The sequence below is a fragment of the Podarcis erhardii genome (assembly GCF_964252035.2).
Source record: "Podarcis erhardii genome assembly, chromosome: 1".
NCBI lineage: Eukaryota > Metazoa > Chordata > Lepidosauria > Squamata > Lacertidae > Podarcis > Podarcis erhardii.
Genome location: NC_138497.1, coordinates 39,649,939 through 39,671,692, shown reverse-complemented (window position 1 = coordinate 39,671,692; position 21,754 = coordinate 39,649,939). Strand labels below are relative to the sequence as shown.

At 41.2% G+C, this 21,754-nt stretch overlaps 1 protein-coding gene across 6 annotated transcripts in view; it reads left to right on the top strand.

Moving 5' to 3' along the window:
- The window catches only part of DPH6 (diphthamine biosynthesis 6), a 238,385-nt gene that overhangs the window by 29,305 nt on the left and 187,326 nt on the right, over positions 1-21,754 (top strand). The window lies entirely within an intron of this gene.

The following is a 21,754-nucleotide window of genomic DNA, read 5'->3' as shown; positions in this document are numbered from 1 at the left end:
ACGGGGTGAGCTCCCGTTGTTCTGTCCTTGCTCCTGTCAACCTAGCAGTTCGAAAGCACGTCAAAGTGCAAGTAGATAAATAGGAACCGCTCCGGCAGGAAGGTAAACGGTGTTTCTGTGCGCTGCTCTGGTTCGCCAGAAGCGGCTTAGTCATGCTGGCCACGTGACCCGGAAGCTGTCTGTGGACAAAAGCCTGCTTCCTCAGCCAGTAAAGCGAGATGGGTGCCGCAACCCCAGAGTCGCCCGCAACGGGACTTAACGGTCAGGGGTCTCTTTACCTTTCTCTTTATGAGCTGTCTAGTGGTATGCACAGTCACAAAGTGGAGATGCCTCTTGAAAGCTGTGTTCAGGCATGGGGCGGACACTTGGCAGCTCAGTCCACCTTCCTTTCTTTCGATTGCTGCTCAGGTAGAATTGCACACTCACTTAACCACACCAATGCCTGTGACTTTCTGTGACTGATAATTCTTATTGCGTGTGAAGGAAATAATTCCTGGTAGCGCTCAGATGTCCTGCCATTGAGAAATAGCTCCGTGGCTGTTAATCTAATGAAATGTTACTGATTTATAAATATAGTACAAATCTTACTGATTCATTGAGACCTATCAGCAGGGAGTCGGGGGGTGGGGAGTGTGCATTTTGGGGCAAATGGGAGAGAGAAGAGTAGATTGTGTCATCATAGTAAAATAGCTTAATCAATCTTCCTGATCCAGCAAGAGAGAAACAAATGCAGAAGCATCTACTCTGTGTATAGATTGCCCTGCTTGATCTGCATGTGCAGATTAGAGACAAATGTGCATCTGGATGCATATTTGCATTGCAGTGAATACCAAAGTATTCAGTGGAAAACCTCACTCCCCCATTTACACTGAACAATATGGATTATTTGCACGGCAATAGGAACTTGCATCCATAATCCCCATCTCGGCTTGTGTGTGCATTGTTGCACCTGACTGTATTTGGATTAAGGCCATAGTTATTTAAGTGGTTTCTGAGATCCAAGCAACACTTTTGTGGAACTGATCTGAAAACTTAAGCATTAAGTACGGTATCTGTTCTGTGGTGAACAGAAAAGCATTTTGGGGAAACTTCATTTCGGGCAATGTGCTGAAGACAGACATCAGTAAAAAATAATAATTCAGACTTCAGAAATTGATGTTAAAAAAGAAGTAGTAAGTAGGTTAATTTGTTTTCAAGCTTTGCCACATTATCATTCATTTAGGATGCCTGAGGAGGGGGGAGAAGAAGGCAGGAGTGTGATCCCTACAAGGAGAAAGAAAACCTTAGTAAACAAAGTACAGAATCTCAGAAAATAGTGCCATGTAACAGAAAGTGTGACATAGGTTCAATTACGCTACTTTATGGCAGTACAGCATGGTGTGTTATTGATGATATACTATATAATATAAGCCATGGACATTTGGTCCCTGTTCACTGAATTTTAAGACACCCAGACCTGGAAAAGCTTTTGAAAATTGTCAATAAAAGGAACTGTTCATGCACAAATTCTATTATCACACTTAGTCTCCTTGCTTCCAGTGGCTGAGACAGGGACTTCTATGTATTTATGGGGACAGCAGGAGGGTGAAGAGACCATGCAAACTAGGAGGGAGCTACATAAGGGATGCTGACAGTGTCATTATTGCAGGGGGGTGGTGTGCATGCAGGGACTGGAGTGACAGGTGTGTAGAAAAATTAAGGGAAATTAATAGTGTAAAGTGCCTTTGCTTTTAACTTTTAATAAAGGGGTAATAAAATGTGTTCTTAGCCGTTTTTTCCATACATACATTTTTTTAAATTTTTTATTTCCATTCCTTTGTCCTTGAACTGATGTTGCCTTTGTCTTGTTCAACTCCATATATATATATATATATATATATATTTGCTTTCGTAGATTTTCACGGGTACAGGAATGCAGGTTTTGGTGTCCTCGGGTGTCTTCCCGTGTAAAAGTTGGGGTGTCTAGGCGACGTTTCGACGAGGTCTCACTCGTCATCTTCAGGCTGGTGCTTTCGGCTTCTTGTTACTGGAACAGAGCAGGATCTCAGTGTTTGAGTTCCTATAAATACTGTAGAGGGGGTGTGGTGTATAGCCTCCAATGTTCTGGGCAGAGAGGAAGTTCCCAGGCTAGTGTGCCTTTTCTTCTTTTGTTCCTTAATTACTTGAGAGATATCTTGAGTGATTTCTTGAGTGATATCCTGAGTACCACTTAGGTGGGTCATTAGGTGTGGATTAGTTGCTAAAGTCTTTGTGTCTTGACCTCTTGAACTTTGTGAAGAGTTTTCCTGAGAAGATGGCTGTACTGTACTTAGTTGTGCTCTGGCTTGGCTTCGTGTATAGGGGCGAGCTGTGGTTTTGTGGCTTGTGTCAGCCAGATCTGTGTAGGGATTGCAGGGGGGTGCAGCATCCGGAGGTGCCACCATGGATTGGCTACTGGATGGTGTCTGTAATTCATCTGTGGAGAGGGTCTGGGTTTGGGTCTGGTGTGGTTGATTGGTGTTGGCGTTCTGTGTGCCTCTGGATCTGGTGTCAGTTTTTGTGGGGAGGGCTAATTTCCAGATGTCTGGCAAGCGGGATGTGTCGTCACGCTTGTTCATGTTGTGAGGGTGTTTCTCTATCTCGATGGCTTCCATGATTATTCTCTTGTGGTGATGTTCCGTGTTAAAGAGCAGATTCCAAATTGCTCTTTAACACGGAACATCACCACAAGAGAATAATCATGGAAGCCATCGAGATAGAGAAACACCCTCACAACATGAACAAGCGTGACGACACATCCCGCTTGCCAGACATCTGGAAATTAGCCCTCCCCACAAAAACTGACACCAGATCCAGAGGCACACAGAACGCCAACACCAATCAACCACACCAGACCCAAACCCAGACCCTCTCCACAGATGAATTACAGACACCATCCAGTAGCCAATCCATGGTGGCACCTCCGGATGCTGCACCCCCCTGCAATCCCTACACAGATCTGGCTGACACAAGCCACAAAACCACAGCTCGCCCCTATACACGAAGCCAAGCCAGAGCACAACTAAGTACAGTACAGCCATCTTCTCAGGAAAACTCTTCACAAAGTTCAAGAGGTCAAGACACAAAGACTTTAGCAACTAATCCACACCTAATGACCCACCTAAGTGGTACTCAGGATATCACTCAAGAAATCACTCAAGATATCTCTCAAGTAATTAAGGAACAAAAGAAGAAAAGGCACACTAGCCTGGGAACTTCCTCTCTGCCCAGAACATTGGAGGCTATACACCACACCCCCTCTACAGTATTTATAGGAACTCAAACACTGAGATCCTGCTCTGTTCCAGTAACAAGAAGCCGAAAGCACCAGCCTGAAGATGACGAGTGAGACCTCGTCGAAACGTCGCCTAGACACCCCAACTTTTACACGGGAAGACACCCGAGGACACCAAAACCTGCATATATATATATATATATATATATACACACACACACACACACACACACACACACACACACACACAAACATACGTGGCCCTATATTGATCTAATAATTATTACTGAATAATTTTCTTTTGAACACGGAACCATTGGCGTCATATTGTGTAACTCGACTTTTCCATATCTTCAATACCTGCAATATTGAATAGCTCTTTACCCAGAACAAGGAAACTTACCTTCTAAAATAGTATATATATTTCTGTTTTGTAAACACACATTAAGAAAAGTGGATTTCCCCCCTGCGCTGCTAATACTGTCTTTTGCCTGTTCCTTGTTAGTATGGAAGATATTGGTATTGCTCGTCTTCTGTACTTTCTAGCCTTTGAGAATGGTTGGCTCTTTAGAAGATAAGAGAAAGCATATTATCCATAGCTTCCAGGGTGCTCGGAGGGAGAAAAGGAGAACATTAAAAAATTTGGAGGGGAGGAAGCTGGCCAATTGGCAACCCCCAGTCCAAAAATGAACCAGTCTCCATGATTCAGCTGCCCTCCACCGTCCAGACTCCCCGGCCCCCACAAATACCTGTAGGGGCAGGCATGAAGCAAAACATGTGAACTCGCATTTATATGGCGCAGTTTGCATGCAACACTAAGTCAGACCATGGCTGAGTTTGAATGTGCAGGTATTCCTAGCAGGAAAAAATTGCAACCACTTCAGTCTTCCCCTTGTCCTAGTCTAATGCCATGCTACCTAGAGCTAAGACATCAGTTGGCTTAGCTTTATGCCAGAATTTGGACGCATGGTTTGTCTCTCCCAGGCAGACCGTAAGTGGTAAGCCAGGAGCAAACCTTGGCTCATAGCTCAAGGGTTTTGAGAGGGGGGCATTGAGACTGACCGACAGACCATAAGTCCAGGCCTGAACATAAAGCTTTGCCAAATGATGCCTTAGCTCTGGGTAGCTCAGAGGAGAAGGCCTGAGGAAGGAATGAGGTGGCTGCAAATTCTGTTGTGAGTACCTGCATGTTTGTACATTGATACCTAGCCATGGCTTGGCTTAGGCTCAGTTCAAAGTTAAGGCTATGTTGGCACATTGGCATTGGAGCGCCTATGCCTCTTTTATGTTGCAGGCTCACATCTTATGGGCAAGCCTTGCCCAGTAAAACAATTACTACAGATTGATTTTCTTTTAAATTGCATTTTTTGTTTTCATTTAAGATAGTACATTGTATACTTTATAAACCATTCTTTGCCAATCTGGGGCCCTCCATCAACTACAACTCCCACCATCCCTTACCAGTGGTCATTATGGAGGGTCTGAAGGGGCTTTTAGTCCAAAACACTAGGCTGGGGAAGGTTGGTATTGTGAGTCATTGCTATTAAACTCTATTCTTGATGTTCAGCTCATGACGTGCGGCAAGAACTGAAAAATGCTAGGTTGTGCTTTTGAGATCCCGTTGTTTTGACAGATTTCATTGTGTGAATATTGCCAGCGCTAAGATAGAAACTTGATTCTATTTATTTACAGGCTTTGTTTTCCTTAATGACTAGCTCCTTGTAGGAACCTCTTTCTCACACAGTTCTTATCGAAGCCTTTACCCTATGCTTCATAAAGTTTTCCTCCATTATTCTCAGAGAGATGCAGTCATCAAGCTTGAAATTAAGGTTCCACTCAAACACTGTCTCTTGCCTTTTGCAATATCTTCTTCTTTGCTATTTTTTAGGTTCTTCAAATGGAAAAGGAATTTCATTTATTATTTAGCTGGATGGTGAGACAATGTACGTCATTTTATTGAAGGTTTTTAAATTGTTTAACTCGCCACAGTTTTGTCTTGGAAGATTAGCATATTCCTTTTTGTAGTCAGAATTGATTTTACTTCAGAATTGTCCTGTTGTGCTTCTCATTAGTTTTTTTTTAATATGGATTTTCTTGCCACAGAGCCTTCCAGATGAACCAAGATTAATTATATATAAGTATCTGATTAAAACAGTAACCAAAATCACCCAAACCCTAAATTGTTGTTCCAGAACATGGTAATGAGCAATAGCTCCTGATAATACAAATGGCTTTTTGTTGTTGTTGTTCTACTTAGTTCTCAATAGCAATTTAGACTGGTATTATGAAATTGGTGGTCATGCCTTATGGAGCAGCTCTCGCTCAGTTTGGATCTTAAAGCTGTCACCATGCAGTCATATTTGTATGTGTCTTGACAAGAATGATGGTTATGATAGTATGCATGTACTAGAGATTCTGGGAACATCACTGATTCTGAAATTCCAGAATCTAATGCCTTGGAAGCCATTAGATCCCAGTTGAAATCCGAGTGCACCCTATTTTGTATTTATTTCAGAGACCACTTCAGTCCCAGTTATTTTGCAGGCCTTTGACTCATAGTTTGAACGACTCCATCTGTTTAATAGCATCACTGCCTCTTGTTATTTCATAGGTAATTAGAGGTTTGTTTTTGGGTTTGTTTGTTTTTAAAAAAATGTTTTCATGTTAAGCTGTCCTGGGCTCTGTTTGTGGAAGGGCAGGATACATTAAATAAAAAAATTCTACATCTCAGCTGTTGAGAGGGGCATTTTACTGGTAAAAACCACATGATATGGGCAGAACCATCCCAGGAAGCAGTAGCTCCTCCTTATTCTGGGCTAGTCAGACATCGTCTGGAGTACTGTGTCCAGTTCTGGGTGTTACACTCTTAATAAAGATGTAGACAAATTAGAATGGGTATAGAGGAGAACAGCAAAGATGGTCAGTGGAATGAGAAAAGAGTCCTGTGAAAAAAGATTAAAGGAACTGGGTGTGTTAAGTTTGGGAAGAAGGGAAAAAAACACTGAGGGACCACATGGTAGCACTCTTCAAATACCTGAAAAACTGTATTGTAGAAGAGAGCAAATACTTTTTTCTGCTGCCCAAAGACCAGGTCTAAAGGGCTGCAGATTGAGGCTTTATTTTATTTTATAAAATTTATATACTCTAAACCTGCAGGTCTCAGGGCGGTTCACAGGGTAAAATCACAATATAAAACCACAGAATACACAATCAAAATAAAAGCAGAAACAACCGAGTAACACCCCCCCAAAACAACAACAACAACACCCCACACATTTAAAAAAGGCATTGCATGAGAATCAACCAAAGGCCTGGTTAAAGAGGAACATTTTTGCCTGGCACCTAGAGGTGTACAGTGGTACCTCAGGTTACAGACGCTTCAGGTTACATACGCTTCAGGTTACAGACTCCGCTAACCCAGAAATAGTACCTCGGGTTAAGAACTTTGCTTCAGGATGAGAACAGAAATCGTGCTCCGGCGGCGCGGCAGCAGCTAAAGTGATGCTTCAGGTTAAGAACAGTTTCAGGTTAAGAACGGACCTCCAGAAGGAATTAAGTTCTTAACCTGAGGTAGCACTGTATAATGAAGGCACCAGGCCAACCTCCCTGGGGAGAGCATCCCATAAGCGGGGAGCCACTGAAGAAAAAATCCCGTTCTCGTGTTGCCACCCTCCAGACCTCTCATGGAGATGGTCCTGTATACCTGAAGGAGCGTCTCCACCCCCATCGTTCAGACACTGAGATCCAGCGCTGAGGGCCTTCTGGCAGTTCCCTCATTGCGAGAAGTGAGGTTACAGGGAACCAGACAGAGTAGTGGCGCCCGCCCTGTGGAATGTGGCGCCCGCCCTGTGGAATGCCCTCCCTTCAGATGTGAAGGAAATAAGCAGCTATCCTATCATTAAAAGACATCTGAAGTCAGCCCTCTTCAGGGAAGTTTTAAATATTTAATGCTGTACTGTTTTTAACATTTGATTGGGAGCCTCCCAGAGTGGCTGGGGAGACTCAGCCAGATGGGCGGGGTATAAATAAATTATTATTATTATTATTATTATTATTATTATTATTATTATTATTATGGAGGAGACACATGAAGAAGGGCCTGTAGGTTCATATGGAAAGAGGCGGTCCTTGAGGTATTGCAGTGTACTGGAAGGTTGATTTTTGTTGAAGTTAGGAATAACTTCTTGTCAGGAATAGTTAACAGTTATTAGTTAATAACAGTTAATAGTTATTCTTGTCAGGAATACTTAACAGTTGAGCAACTTACCTAGAAGGGTGGGCGGGCAGGCAATCCTTCACTGGAGGTGAGGCTGGAAAATTACATTTTGGAGATGCTCTAGACCTCTGGATTTTCTGCATTGAGCTGTTAGATCAACTAGAATCCCTAGATGACCTACAAGACCCCAACCAAGTCTGTGATTATGTTAAATACTAGCAAGTTTGAAAAATCATACCATATATGATCTCTCCCCAGTACACAATCTCCCCAGTATTATGCAAAGAGCTTCAGCTGCACAAGGTTTTCATGTTAAAACCAAAGTTCCCTCAGCATTCCTGAACGTTTACAAACTGTGCATATTTATTGCCGCAAAGTTGTAAATGCATTTTCAAAGTGTGTTTTCAGAATGTATGTAAACTGAATCTACTCAACAGCTATTTTCTTTGTCCTGTACATTTCACAATATTTCCATTTAAATGTAGATTTTGATGCCCCCCCCGTCTTGTAATAGAAAACATTTTTTCCCCCTTTTTAAATGATAAAAGAATCATCTGCTTTAATACAACATATTCCCTTGAGGAATAGGGTTGGGGGGTTTCTTAATGCTTTGTTACAGAAGTACAAGAGGATTAAGGAATGTTTGTTTATCCAAAACAAAAAAACCCTCTTAGGGAAGAATCTCATGTTCCTTTGGGGAGGGAGGGTAGAGATGGAGGTCTTCTCTTTCAAGCCTCCCCTAGCAGCCACAGAAACTTCTGCTTCTCCACTGTTTGTGATCCAGTGGTGGGAGTGCCTAAAAGGAGGTGTTCAAGGGGTAAATCGTGGGTGACTTAAGATCTGCTGGAGCAAAAGCCTTACTGCTCCTTCAACAACAGCACCAGTGCTCCACCCAACCTTCCCTTTTGCTGACGTGAGCCCAGTAGGGCTTCATATTTGCCATTTCACCTGCCACAGATACTTTCCCCCATGACCAGGTTGGATTGCCCTGCTAAAAGCAAAAGACTGATAACCAAAACTTGGTCAACATTGGTACTATTTAAGTTAGAGTTTGTAAAAGAGTAACATGTGCTATAGTTTTTATTATTATTATTATTATATTTATTAAGGTTTTGCATAATAAAACAAATATCACAATCAGAAAAAACAAAAAGGAAAGACAATCAAAAACAGCACAATTCAAAAATGAAAAAAAGGAGAGATAATCAGAAAGAAACAAAAAACAGAGAAAAAATTATTTCTTGCTTACTGTCTTTATAACCCTCTTTCCTGACTTCCTCACATCTCCTTTTTCTGTGTTCCCCTTTACACAATCAAATTCAGCAATTCCCTGCCCTCTTTCCAGTCTTATTCAATATTATGCATTTCAACCTATTATGCCTTTGGTTTCCTTTCCTTTTAAAACCATTTATCACATGTTCTTTATAACTTAATCCTTTATATCATTTGTTTAGTCTTGACATAATAATACTCTGGTCTTACCCCTTTTTTCTTCAAAACATTTTTACATATTTCTTTTTACCATGTCACTGATGCCCTATTCTCTTTATATCCAACATCATTTTAACATTCAAACATTTTACAGTGTTTTTGGAGATATTCTTTGAACTTCTTCCAGTCCTCTTCCACCGACTCTTCTCCCAGGTCTCGGATTCTGCCAGTCATTTCTGCCAGTTCCATATAGTCGATCACTTGCATCTGCCATTCTTCCAGGGTGGGCAAATCTTGTGTCTTCCAATACTTTGCGATGAGTATTCTTGCTGCAGTTGTTGCATACATAAAGAATGTTCTGTCTTTCTTTGGCACCAATTGGCCGACAATGCCCAAAAGGAAGGCCTCTGGTTTCTTAGGAAAGGTAAACTTAAATACCTTTTTTAGTTCATTATAGATCATTTCCCAGAAGGCCTTAACCTTTGGGCATGTCCACCAAAGGTGAAAGAATGTTCCCTCAGTTTCTTTACATTTCCAGCATTTGTTATCAGGCAGGTGATAAATTTTTGCAAGCTTGACTGGGGTCATGTACCATCTATAGATCATTTTCATAATATTTTCTCTTAAGGCCATGTGCTATAATTTTGAATGTAGTACAGTGGTACCTTGGTTCCTAAACGCAATCCATTCTGGGAGTCCGTTCGACTTCCAAAACATTTGCAAACCAAGGCACAGCTTCTGTTTGGCCCCGGAAACAATGCCGGCAGCCGAAACGGATGTTTGGCTTCCAAAAAAAGTTTGCAAACCGGAACACTTACTTCCGGGTTTGCGGCATTTGGGAGCCAATTTGTTTGGGAGCCAAGCCTTTTGGGAATCAAGGTGCCCCTTTATTAAAAATGTTTAAAGCATTTAGTATGTCAGCAAATTACAATTCATGAGAAAACTTTGGAACAAATTTAATGCTATGGATACATTATAAACTATGAAACAAAATAAAATTTTAATAGAGAAAAAGTAACAAGGTTTTTTTTTTTTGCTAAATATATTATACAGTGGTGCCTCGCAAGACGAAAAGAATCCGTTCCGCGATTCTCTTTGTCTAGCGGTTTTTTCGTCTTGCGAAGCAAGCCCATTGACGGCTTAGCGGATTAGCGCTATTAGCGGCTTAGTGGCTTAGCGGATAAGCGGCTTAGCGGCTTAGAAAAAGGGGGGAAGGGGGGAAAAACCCGCAGGAACTCGCAAGACATTTTCATCTTGCGAAGCAAGCCCATAGGAAATTCGTTTTGCGAAGCACCTCCAAAACGGAAAACTCTTTCGTCTAGTGAGTTTTCCGTCTTGCGAGGCATTCGTCTTGCGGGACACCACTGTACTTTTAAAAATGTAGAGCAGAAGGGTAAGCATACATCTCAGCCATATAAAATTTGCAATTGATTTAACTGGGGGAGCAGAAGGATATCCTGGTTGTAGGAGTTGACATCTTGTGAAGACTTTCACAGTTACTGTTGCAGAATCCTGACAATGTCGGCCTTGATAAATAAGGCAAGAGAAAGTGAGACTATTTAATAGGCTAATCTTGCAGTTCTATACCCTATTATTGGGGGGGGGAGGCCCTTTTGAACTCAGTGTGATTGACTTCTGAGTAAACACACATGGCAGCAGACTTTAAGGCTACTTTCAGTATACTTCAGAGCTTATATACTAAGCACTTTTTGGACCAGACTGCAAACTGTGCCAGTAACCTATATTTTTGTTGTTAGGCTGCTTTTCACATTTTAGATGTTAAATATTTCTAGAAGTTGTTTTAAACCAGCTTATCAAACAAGGAGATTTTTAGTGGGGTCCAAAGGTGCTGCGTATGAATGAAAAAGCACTTCCACTTATGTAAGATGTGCCATGATTTCTTCTTTACAGAACTCTGTGTCCCACTTCAGACCTTTGAGAGGGGTTTCTAATTCTTAGGATACCCTTAGCCAACGTGGTCCTATTCATCTATTGTTGGACTACAGCTTCCACCAGCCATAGTCAACATGGTGATGATGAGAGATGATGTCAAGAGATGATGAGAGTTGTAGTCCAACTACAATTATTACTAGAGGGCACCATGTTGGCTTATCCTGCCTTAGGAGTCTTCTCAGGGGTAAGACTGCTATAGTCAAAGTGAAGGGGATGATCTGTCATGCTGATCTTGATTCAAGTCCATCCCTCAATTGTCATACTTTGCCTATTTTGTTGTAACAAATATATATATATATCAATACAGAACCCTTTTTTAAAAGAGTTCTAAATTAGGGAGGAAGCACCTGTGACCATTCAGTTGTTGTTAGATTCCATATTCCATCTGCCCTAAGAAGCATGATCAGAGATTATGTGAGTTTGTAGTCCAAGAATATTCAGTGGGTCGCAGGTTCCCCATCCTTGCTCTAAATGCTTTCCTAATTCTCCAAGCATTTTTGTACTGCTTGTAATTCAGCTTAGCTATACGTTTTGAATTTCAGAGAACAATGACTTGGATCCTCAAATCACAGTTTGAACAGTGGATATCGAAGTGAATGTCACGATTTGCAAATAGCCTATTTGACAATTGCAGCCTGTACCTTTTCTTTGTACCAAAATCCCTTTTTCGGCTCCCCTCGCCAAGATACTGTCACTTATTGTTCTCATGTGCATTTATTTTGTTAGGGTAAATAAATGACAAGTCATTGTTAAACTTTAATTTCTTTTGATTTATCACAGTTAATTTCATTTATTCTTTATTTCGTTTTCTCTTCAGAGTTTTTTTTTACTCAAATACTATTAAAATTGCAATTTATAAAATCTTTTGTTAATGATTGTTTGAGTGACTCATTCGTAATTGGTTCCTTTCAGCTGAAAGCAATTGCTTAACAACTCTTAATGCTATGCAAAGTGAAATGCATGTTTTGTAAGTTTCCTATGTTGCCACATTATGAAACCTTTTGTGCACAAAATTTTGGCCTCTAAGAAGCCTCATAGAGTTCTGACTGAAGGTGTTCATATTTCATCCTAGTCTATTACAGTGACCCCCCTGGAATAATAGGGTTGTGGTGGAAGGGGGAGGTTGACTTCATGATATTCTTGTGGAGAAGGTAATAAAATGTAGAGTGGACGAGGTAACTGTTAGGTGGATTTATAACTGGTTGACGGACCAAACCCAAAGAGTGCTCACTAATGGTTCCTTGTCATCCTGCAAAACAGTGACTTGGATAAAGGTATTGAGGGGATGCCCATCAGATTTGCAGATGACACCTACCTGGGATGGGTAGCAGTGCCACAGAAAACAGAATCAGGATTCAAGATGGCCTTGACGTATTGGAGAACTGGGCCCAAACAAACAAAATGAGGTTCTAGACTTAGGCAGGAAGAACCAGCTGCACAAGTTTAAGATGGGGGTCACCTAGTTTGCCAGTAGTACATGCAAAAAGGACCTAGGGGTCTTGGAGGACCACACGCGTAACATGAGTCAACAGTGCGATACAGCACCAAAAAAAAGCCAATGCTATTCTATGTCATCAGAAACATAGTTTCCTGATCAAGGGAAGTAATCGTCTAGGCATAGGCAAACTCCTGCCCTCCAGATGCTTGGGACTACAATTCCCATCATCCCTGACCACTGGTCCTGTTAGCTAGGGATGATGGGAATTGTAGTCCCAAACATCTGGAGGGTCAGAGTTTGCCTGTAATAGTCCCATTCTATTCTGTCTTGATCAGACCACATTTAGAAGTGCCACAATTTAATAAGGACATTGACAAGCTGGAATGTGGGCAAAGGAGGGCGACCAAGATGCTAAAGGGTCTGGAAACTAAGCAGGGGGTTGGACTAGATGACCCTCGGAAACCCTTCTAACACTACAGTTCTATTATTCTATTCTGCAATTCATTTGCATGCTTATATGGAGGTTCTGCACCAAGAGTAGGAAACCTTTGGCTCTCCAGATGTTGCTGGACAACAACCCTAACCAACATAGCCAATAGCCAGAGATGGGACACATGGAGGGCCCCATGCTCTCTACCCGAAGCTCTTTGGTTCTTGCTCTTAATTTTCTGTGTTGCGATATGTTTCCCCACCACCACCACCAATTTTTGCATTGTCACCTACAGAAATCTGATCCAATAGAAACCAAGTTTTATCTCCCCTCTCTGGCAGTTATCAAAACAAAACAATACCATTTGGTTATTACGGTTGCTACAACAGAATCTGCGTGCCTCGCTTAAACAATGGGTTGGATCCAAGGGTGCCGTTCTGCATGTGGAAGGCATCTTCTCCTTGCCTTACAGTTGTTTTAACAACTCTCGTTAGAGCACTAAATCCACAGATTCTTCAGCTTGTGCAGTTTCTGGCACAAATCGAAGCATGAGAACGGCTATAGAAGCTGCATGAACTCTTGCAGAAGAGTTTGTGGAACAATTTTAGCAGCTATTTTACTTCTGCACATGGATTTTCAGCTCCATTATCAGAGAGCCCTGATTATTCTTTGTCTTTTAAAAAAGTCCATACTAGAATGTAAGAAAGGCTTTTCATTTGAGATGCTTAATAGCTGTCTTTCCTGCATGGTGGGAGCACGAAAGGCCCGTAGTTTATGAGACATTAACTTTATTTCTGTATCGGCACCAAACAGAGAATTTATTTCATTTTTTAAAATCAGGCATTTTTCATTTTATAGATGGATATTTTTCTTCTACTTATGTGTGTCTGAAGCTCTTTAAAGCTTTGTCAAAGTGAGATTCTAATAATTAGGTTTCATGATGTCAGTTGTTTTCTTTAAAGTATCAAGTTTAAAAGTATCCTGACAACTCTGTTATGGACATGGCCATTAAAACCTCTAGTTTGTAGTGGTACGTTGAATGCAAAATCTTTTACCATTACGGAACAGTTTAGTGGGCCCCTTTAATGAGCTCTATATATTTAAAATGCCTATTTCCTGTCTGAAGCTAGAAAAACACTAAAAAGAAAAAAAGAAAAAGCTAAAGACTGAAAACTTCTGCTTTTGTTTAGTCTGTGGTAGAATTATTGATGTTGCTTTCATGATCAGTGATTGATTTAAGAGTATTTTTCTTTGTATTGTATTCAACATTGATTCCTGTAGCTATAGTTCAGTTATTTTGAACATTGAGTGAGCTTTTGTTTGGCCTGTATAGAATTCACCTTGTAACTATTATGATTTGTTAGGTCTATGTGCTTAGATTTAGGCCTTACACCAAGGACCGGATTCAAAGGACCATTGGGAGAGCATCTATGTATGGAAAACCGGGAAGCCTCAGCATTGACCCAGAGCAAGAACATTAAATGTTTTATATGGGAGACAGGACTTTATACATGTTATTACATGGCCTGTGTGCATTGAAAAAATTACACCTACTTAGAAACAAGAGAAAGTTGCATGTATGACATTTCTTGTATGCATGCAAGGATACTAAGGAAAATTTATTTGGAAGGAGGTCCCATTGAACAAATTGCAATAGTATGTGCAATAATCATACAATAGTAATGGGTGCTATGTGGCCAGAATTATAAGGGCGATAGTTATTAGGCAGCAGATTTTCCATCCATGAGATAGAAAGTAAATGTCCATACCGTTTGATCAAGAGAAGCATGAATATAATTTGAGAACAGAACAGTAGTAGTTCATAAAACAGGAGTACAATATCTGGCTCCTGGAATTATACTGGTCGTATACATGATTGCATCTGTTTGGACCAAAGTGCCAGTGAGGGCCTAGTCTGCGAGATCAGTAGGAACTCCACAAGCATAAATACAATGCATGACTTGTAATATTTATAATGTTTAACCTTTGAAGTCATAAACCTCCTCCCACAGTCCTTTATCCGAATCGAAAAGCAGCCTCCAACTCACTGCGATGGGCCATCATGTTACAATTTCAAGAGCTTTAATATTGTGAGCAGTGGAAGTATGGAGGAACCAGTTGCATTTAGTAAAAATTGATTCACTTCCTATTTGTTAAAAAAAAATACCCCAAAACCATTGGCTCAAATTGCCTTCTGTCCACAGAGGGACACCACTGGATGCAACTTACTTTCCTTAGACTTTGGGCGAAATTTTTGTGTTGTTTTTTTTTTGTTTGTTTTTTTTTGAGGAAGCAATAAACTTAGATGCATTTGATCTGGGGAAAAAACTGCATGATTAAGTTAGGCTTCCTTGGTGGCCTGGACAGATTTTTACCATGGCCTCGATACATTTTTCCATATTTGGAGGCAAACCAAATAGTGAGTCTCGGCCAATTTTCTGTTGCAAGAAAATCAAGGCATTTCCTACATGAATAAAGCTACTTGATATAACCTATATTATAACTCTATAAATTTTGCCTATATGACATGACATCATTCAGTATCTGCGTATATACAACATCATTGCACTTTGCGCATATTTGATTTTCATCTTCAAATTTCTGCTTGCCTGAGTCATAGTCCTGTTATGTCATGAATTCAAAATTTAAAAAATCAGAATTTCGTATATCAAATGTCATCTTTTCAAGTAAGCAATGGTTCATTTCATTTAGGTATTTTTGTACTTTCTTACTTCAGGAGTTTTGTAGCAGCAGCATTGATGTGTTTGATGCCTTCTTGCTTATTTTTGGCTGAATTTTTTGTTTTGCTTAAAAACATGCAATGTGTGAAAAACAACTTACTGAATCAGATCACTCCTTTTTTTTTATGTTGAGACACCTGGTCTGAAATGTGAGCCAAAGCAGGCCAGAAGACTTGTGAAGAGAGGCACCACCTTAATCAACCACATAAAAAGGAATATCAAAAAGTAAAGATAGTGGCATGCAAAGAAAAGTTGAGAGCTCTATGCTCCTCCTTCATTCCAATTCAATATCCTTATTTTAAAAACCTGAGTGTTTTCCTAAAGCCAAATTGTGCATGTCTTGCCAGTTCATTTTTGCTGTTGATAATACATTTTGTCCAGCTTGGTTGGCACACGTTTAGATTACTGAGTTTGTGTTGGGATTCACGTTGAATATATGAAGGTCCCTTATGCTGAGTCTGGCCACTGAGCCATCTAGCTTTGCACTGACTTCTCTTGCAGTTGCTCTTTAGGTTCTCAGGCGCAGGTCAGTCATCTGATGATGCCAGGGGTTTGAACTTCGAACCTTATTTATGCACGGGGCTGTGGCTTTTCTCTGTAAATAGCAGTCTTTCAAACAGTAAAGTAAGCATTTGACATTGGGTTCTTAAATTGCCATAGAAGTATTCTGTAGGCCACAACCTAATACTGACAACTTCCAACCCCCTCTGATCTTATGTACTTAGGACGACTGTTTCCAGGGTCCCAAATTAGAGCGACTTTGCATTGCTCAGAGTCACATGATCGGCATACTAATTTTGTGTTCATGTCCTATTTGGGCTGCCCATAGGCATCTGTTTGACCACCGTGAGGACAAAATGCTGTGCTAGGTAGGCCTTTGGTCGGATCCAGCTCTTACATCCTTATTCTAAATTTATGCTCTTACCAGGAATGCATGATGATGACAAAGGGCTGAATGCTTGTCATACAGAAGTTCTCACAGCTGGAGAAGATGGGTTTATTAGATTCTTGTGGTTCTTTTCTGAGAGTGCATTGATGCACACTAGGGAGATTCCAGCTCAATTCATATGAATGCAGGACTCCTCCTGGTCTATAGGACTATTAGTCTCCAAATCATGGTTCTGTGGTAGCACACAGTGTACAAGGTTCTAGTTTCAGTTCATGGTGTCTCTCATGAGAGTGTGAAGTCAGCTCCTGCCAGAGGCATTGACAAGCTGATGCCAGTCACAGCAACTAATAGCAGTATGTGGAAAACAAAAAATGATTGGCAGTGCTTGAAGCAAAACTGTGGGTGTTTATTCATTTGACAAAGGCTTACCTTTTACTTCTAGATTTTTCTAATTATATGCTTGGATCCCCCCCAATCATTTCACATCAGATGTATTTCTCCCCTGAAACTGAGAAACAAGGCTATCCTAAATTTCCAGAAAGTATTCCGTTTACTCTCAACATTGGTTAGTAAAATACCAGATGGGTGCCAGGACACAGTCTAATAAAATATAAGGAAATATATGACTACACACTGCTCGATAGAGTTATTTCAGTCCATCGGGATGGATAGAGAATTGGGAGGATTACAGGCCCTTTAATCCAAACTCCCCACAACCCAGTGTCAGAGGAGTTTGGATTGCATCCTAAACTGGGAAAACAAAAGGTGGATGAATTTAAGATAATCCATTTCTATCTCTTTAGTCAACATGCTGACTTGTGATGTCAGGAGATACAGAGATAAAGGATCAGTGTGTGAGAGAATGCTTTGGAACCACAAACAGTTTGGTCTTGGAAATTTTGAGTTTGAGGCAGCCACGAAACATCTGAATAAATATAATAGGTGGTGAGCCAGACTAGACAGTGCAAATGTTGAATGTCTGTTCTTAGATGGTTTTTCTTCTGCCTGTCAGAAGAATCATCAGAACGTAGAGCATAATGAAGTTGGGTTGGAAGGATCAAGACAGAATAGAGACCCATACGTTAGCTAGCAAGATAATATTTGACAAGGATGCTTCCAATAGATTGCAGAAAGAGGAGGGCAGACAACCATATACAGTGGTGCCTCGCAAGACAAAATTAATCCGTTCCGCGATTCTCTTCGTCTAGCGGTTTTTTCGTCTTGCGAAGCAAGCCCATTGACAGCTTAGCGGATTAGCGCTATTAGCGGTCTAGCGGCTTTTAGCGATCAGCTGAGAAGCGGCTTATCAGCGGATCAGCTGTTAAGCGGCTTAGCAGCTTAGGAACAGGGCGAAAAAAGCGGAAAAAACCCTGCGGGAACTCGCAAGATTTTTTCGTCTTGCGAAGCAACCCCATAGAGAAATTCGTTTAGCGAAGCGCCTCCAAAATGGAAAACCCTTTCGTCTAGCGGGTTTTCTGTCTTGCGAGGCGTTCGTCTTGCGGGGCACCACTGTACAGTGGTACCTCAGGTTAAGTACTTAATTCGTTCCGGAGGTCTGTACTTAACCTGAAACTGTTCTTAACCTGAAGCACCACTTTAGCTAATGGGGCCTCCTGCTGCTGCTGTGCCGCCTGAGCACAATTTCTGTTCTCATCCTGAAGCAATGTTCTTAACATGAAGCACTATTTCTGGGTTAGCGGAGTCTGTAACCTGAAGCGTATGTAACCCGAGGTACCACTGTAGTTGGAAGCAAGAGAGTCAAAGTGAAAGCGTATACGGCATGTCTCAGGCATGTGGTGGTTAAGAAAAGTATACAAATCAGCCAGAGATTAGAAGAGTCCAGGGATAGGTTCTCCATCCCCACCAATATGGGGGAAGAACTTGGAATGTTTGATAAGGAACGAGCTGGGGATGGGGAGAGTTATAAAAGAAGAATGATGGTAGCAGTTAAGATGGAATAGGGTGAAATGGGAGAGTAGCTGTCTTCTCAGAGGACAACTGATGGGGAAGGAGGAAAGGAACAATGGAGGAGAACGAGGTGAGTGCCTCAGCAGAAAGTGAGGAAGAGTTTGAAAGGTAGACCTTAGATGGAGAAGATAGGCCGGGTGTTAATTAGAGTGGTGTAATTATGTTGCTTTGGTGGGGAGGGTGGCATAGGAACTGCACTCTCCTTTATTTAGACTGTAATTAAATTTTGAACATAAATATCCAATTTGTTGGCCTAGTAATTTTGTTTGCCAATCCTAAACCTTGTTTCAAGTGTGTGTGCTTTTTATTTAGAAATAATAATGCATCTCTTTGTGAGATATTTCCTAAAGTAGCTTGTATTTTTGCAAGTATAATCCTTAGTTCCCCCCAGTGCATGTTCAATTTAATGGTGTATTGGCATAGTAGCCCATTTTTCTAATTGCTTTTTAAAAAGCGATAATTTGACTGTTGTATGTAGCGGTTCTCCAAAGATAGATATTATTAAGGTGATGAACAGCTCTGTTTGGCTTTATGCTTATCAGTAACCTTTACTCATAATGTGATATTGTCTGAATGTCTTATTTTGTTCAGCTTTCCCTAGCCCTGATGAAGCCTTAGGCTGCTGTTTCTTTGAGTTACTGATAATTTTTTATCTGATTAACTGACACATTTAGTTGAAATCAGACACAGCCCTTAGGCTGGGCATGGATTTAATTTAAAAAGTATCAAAGGTTTGCACTGTGTGCTGTTTAATCATCATGTTTATCAGGCAAGGAAAAATTACCGGAAGGACCATAGGGAGAGGGTTATCTTAAGGAGCAGTAGCTTGGGAAATTGACAATAACTACAAGGTAATTTACTGCTAACTTTCACTTTCATTAATATAACATTTCCCACTAATAATTACAGTGCATGTAATATACTAATTAAATGGAAAGCATTATCACTAATTTTCTTCTTGCTGAACTCAAGGAATTGTGTAACAAGAGGATTAAAAAGCATGTGTAGTTATACTGTGTTTAATCCACTAGCAAATTGGGCAGCCTGTAGAATTTTGTTATTGCATTCAGTTACTTCCTTATAGCAGTTCTTATGGTCTCTATTTTGGAATTATTCCTGTTTGATCTTATTTGGCAGCAAACCATTGAAGCTCAACCTGGAACCTATGGTTTATAACAACTATAGCTTGGTTACAGATACCCCCTTTTGAGGGTGAATTGCTGGAGAGAGTGGTAGCTGAGAAATTGCTTGAGGTCCTAGACTGAATCAAATTATCTAGACTGAATCAACCTTTGTTGCCCTGATGGACCAGCAATGAGAGACTGTGTTTTGGCCCCATGGTCTTCCTGCTGGCGTGTACTCCAGGGTACAATATTGTCCTCGGTGCTGTTTAATAGAAAAGTGAAGCCACTGGGTATGCTCACTGAACATTCAGGTAAAGTACAGGCAGTGGTTGGCCCACAAAACACTATATCAACAGTCAAGATGGCAAAGCTTTCAGGACTCTTCATACAACCACCGAACAGTTACGTAGTTCCAATTTTCAGTGAGGAAGGCATGTTATCCTGCTGCAGAAAAAAGAATAGAATCTTGTGACCAATTAAGTATACTCTGGTTATCTCCCACTTAGACTACTTTAATGTGTTCTATGTGGGACTATCTTTGAAGGTGACACAGAAACTACAACTAACCCAGAATGCAGCTGCCAGGACCATATAACACCGGTCCTGAAAGACCTGCATTGGCTCCCAGTACGTTTCTGAGCACAATTCAAAGTGTTGGTGCTGACCTTTAAAGCCCTAAACGGCTTTATCCCTGTATACCTGAAGGAGCGTCTCTACCCCCATCGTTCAGCCTGGACACTGAGGTCCAGCTCTGAGGGCCTTCTGGTGGTTCCCTCACTGCGAGAAGTGAAGTTACAGGGAACCAGGCAGAGGGCCTTCTCAGTATGTATGTAAGCAAGAACCATACAGTTAGAAGGGACCATGAGGATCATCTAGTCCAGCCCTCTGCAATGCAGGAATCTTTTGCCCAACACCCAAAGCCCTGAATTAAGAGCCTCATGTTCTACTGACTGAGCTATCCCTCGTTAAGGTAGGAGCACCCTGTGGAAAACTCTCCCATCAGATGTCAAGGAAATAGACAGCTTTATGACTTTTAGAAGACATCTGAAGACAGCCCTGTATAGGGAAGTTTTTAATATCTGATGTCACATTGTGGTTTATATTCTGTTGGAAGCTGCCCTGAGTGGCTGGGGCAGTCCTGTCAGCCGGGGTACTGCTACTACTACTACTACTACTACTACTTCTACTACTACTACTAATAGCCTACACTTTTGTGGACTTGGTTTTCACTTGCTATCCATGTTGTCAGTACTTTTGAGGCTTGATAGGCTTGATAGCACTGGCATCGTGGTACATTTGATTGACCTCCCATGCCCTTATAAAATGTGGGGTTTGGGGGGCGGGGGTCATTGGGTTGTTGTTTTTATTTTGATTATATATTTTGTGGTTTTATATTTTGATTTTATTTTGTGAAACACCACAAGACCTCCGGGTATAGGGCAGTATATAAATTCTAATAATAATAATAACCCACCCCAAGACCTCCGGGTATTTGTTGTTGTTTAGTCGTTTAGTTGTGTCCGACTCTTCGTGACCCCATGGACCAGAGCACGCCAGGCACTCCTGTCTTCCACTGCCTCCCGCAGCTTGGTCAAACTCATGCTGGTAGCTTCGAGAACACTATCCAACCATCTCGTCCTCTGTCGTCCCCTTCTCCTTGTGCCCTCCATCTTTCCCAACATCAGAGTCTTTTCCAGGGAGTCTTCTCTTCTCATGAGGTGGCCAAAGTACTGGAGCCTCAGCTTCATGATCTGTCCTTCCAGTGAGCACTCAGGGCTGATTTCCTTAAGAATGGATACGTTTGTTCTTCTTGCAGTCCATGGGACCATCACTAGGGCTGAGTGATATCTGGTTTTTAACATCATGATATATCACCAGCTATATCATCAAGATATACTGATATATCACGAAGTCTGAAATAAAAATGCAGCTATGTAGAAGTAGTGGCTGGCTTCACGGTTTTTCCTATATTGTCATTTTTGCCACTGCCTACTCTTGTGATTTGCTACCTCTTGCAGGAGGTGGGGAGAGCTGAGCTGGCAGAGTTAACAGGGGCTGCAGGAATCAAGAGAAGCTTTGGCTGGCTTCACGGTTTTCCCCACAGTGTGATTTTTGCATAGCACACAAATAAATCATGATTCGCAATATACTGCCAGGTCAAAAATTATGAAACGTGTATCACAATATGGACTATGTCACCCAACCCTAACCAGCACTTTGAACTGGGCCCAGAAATAAAACTGGAGATGGTGCTAATTAAAGAAGACTGGAGTAAGATGTTTAGAAAAGTAGATAGCAGAAATTCATCTAG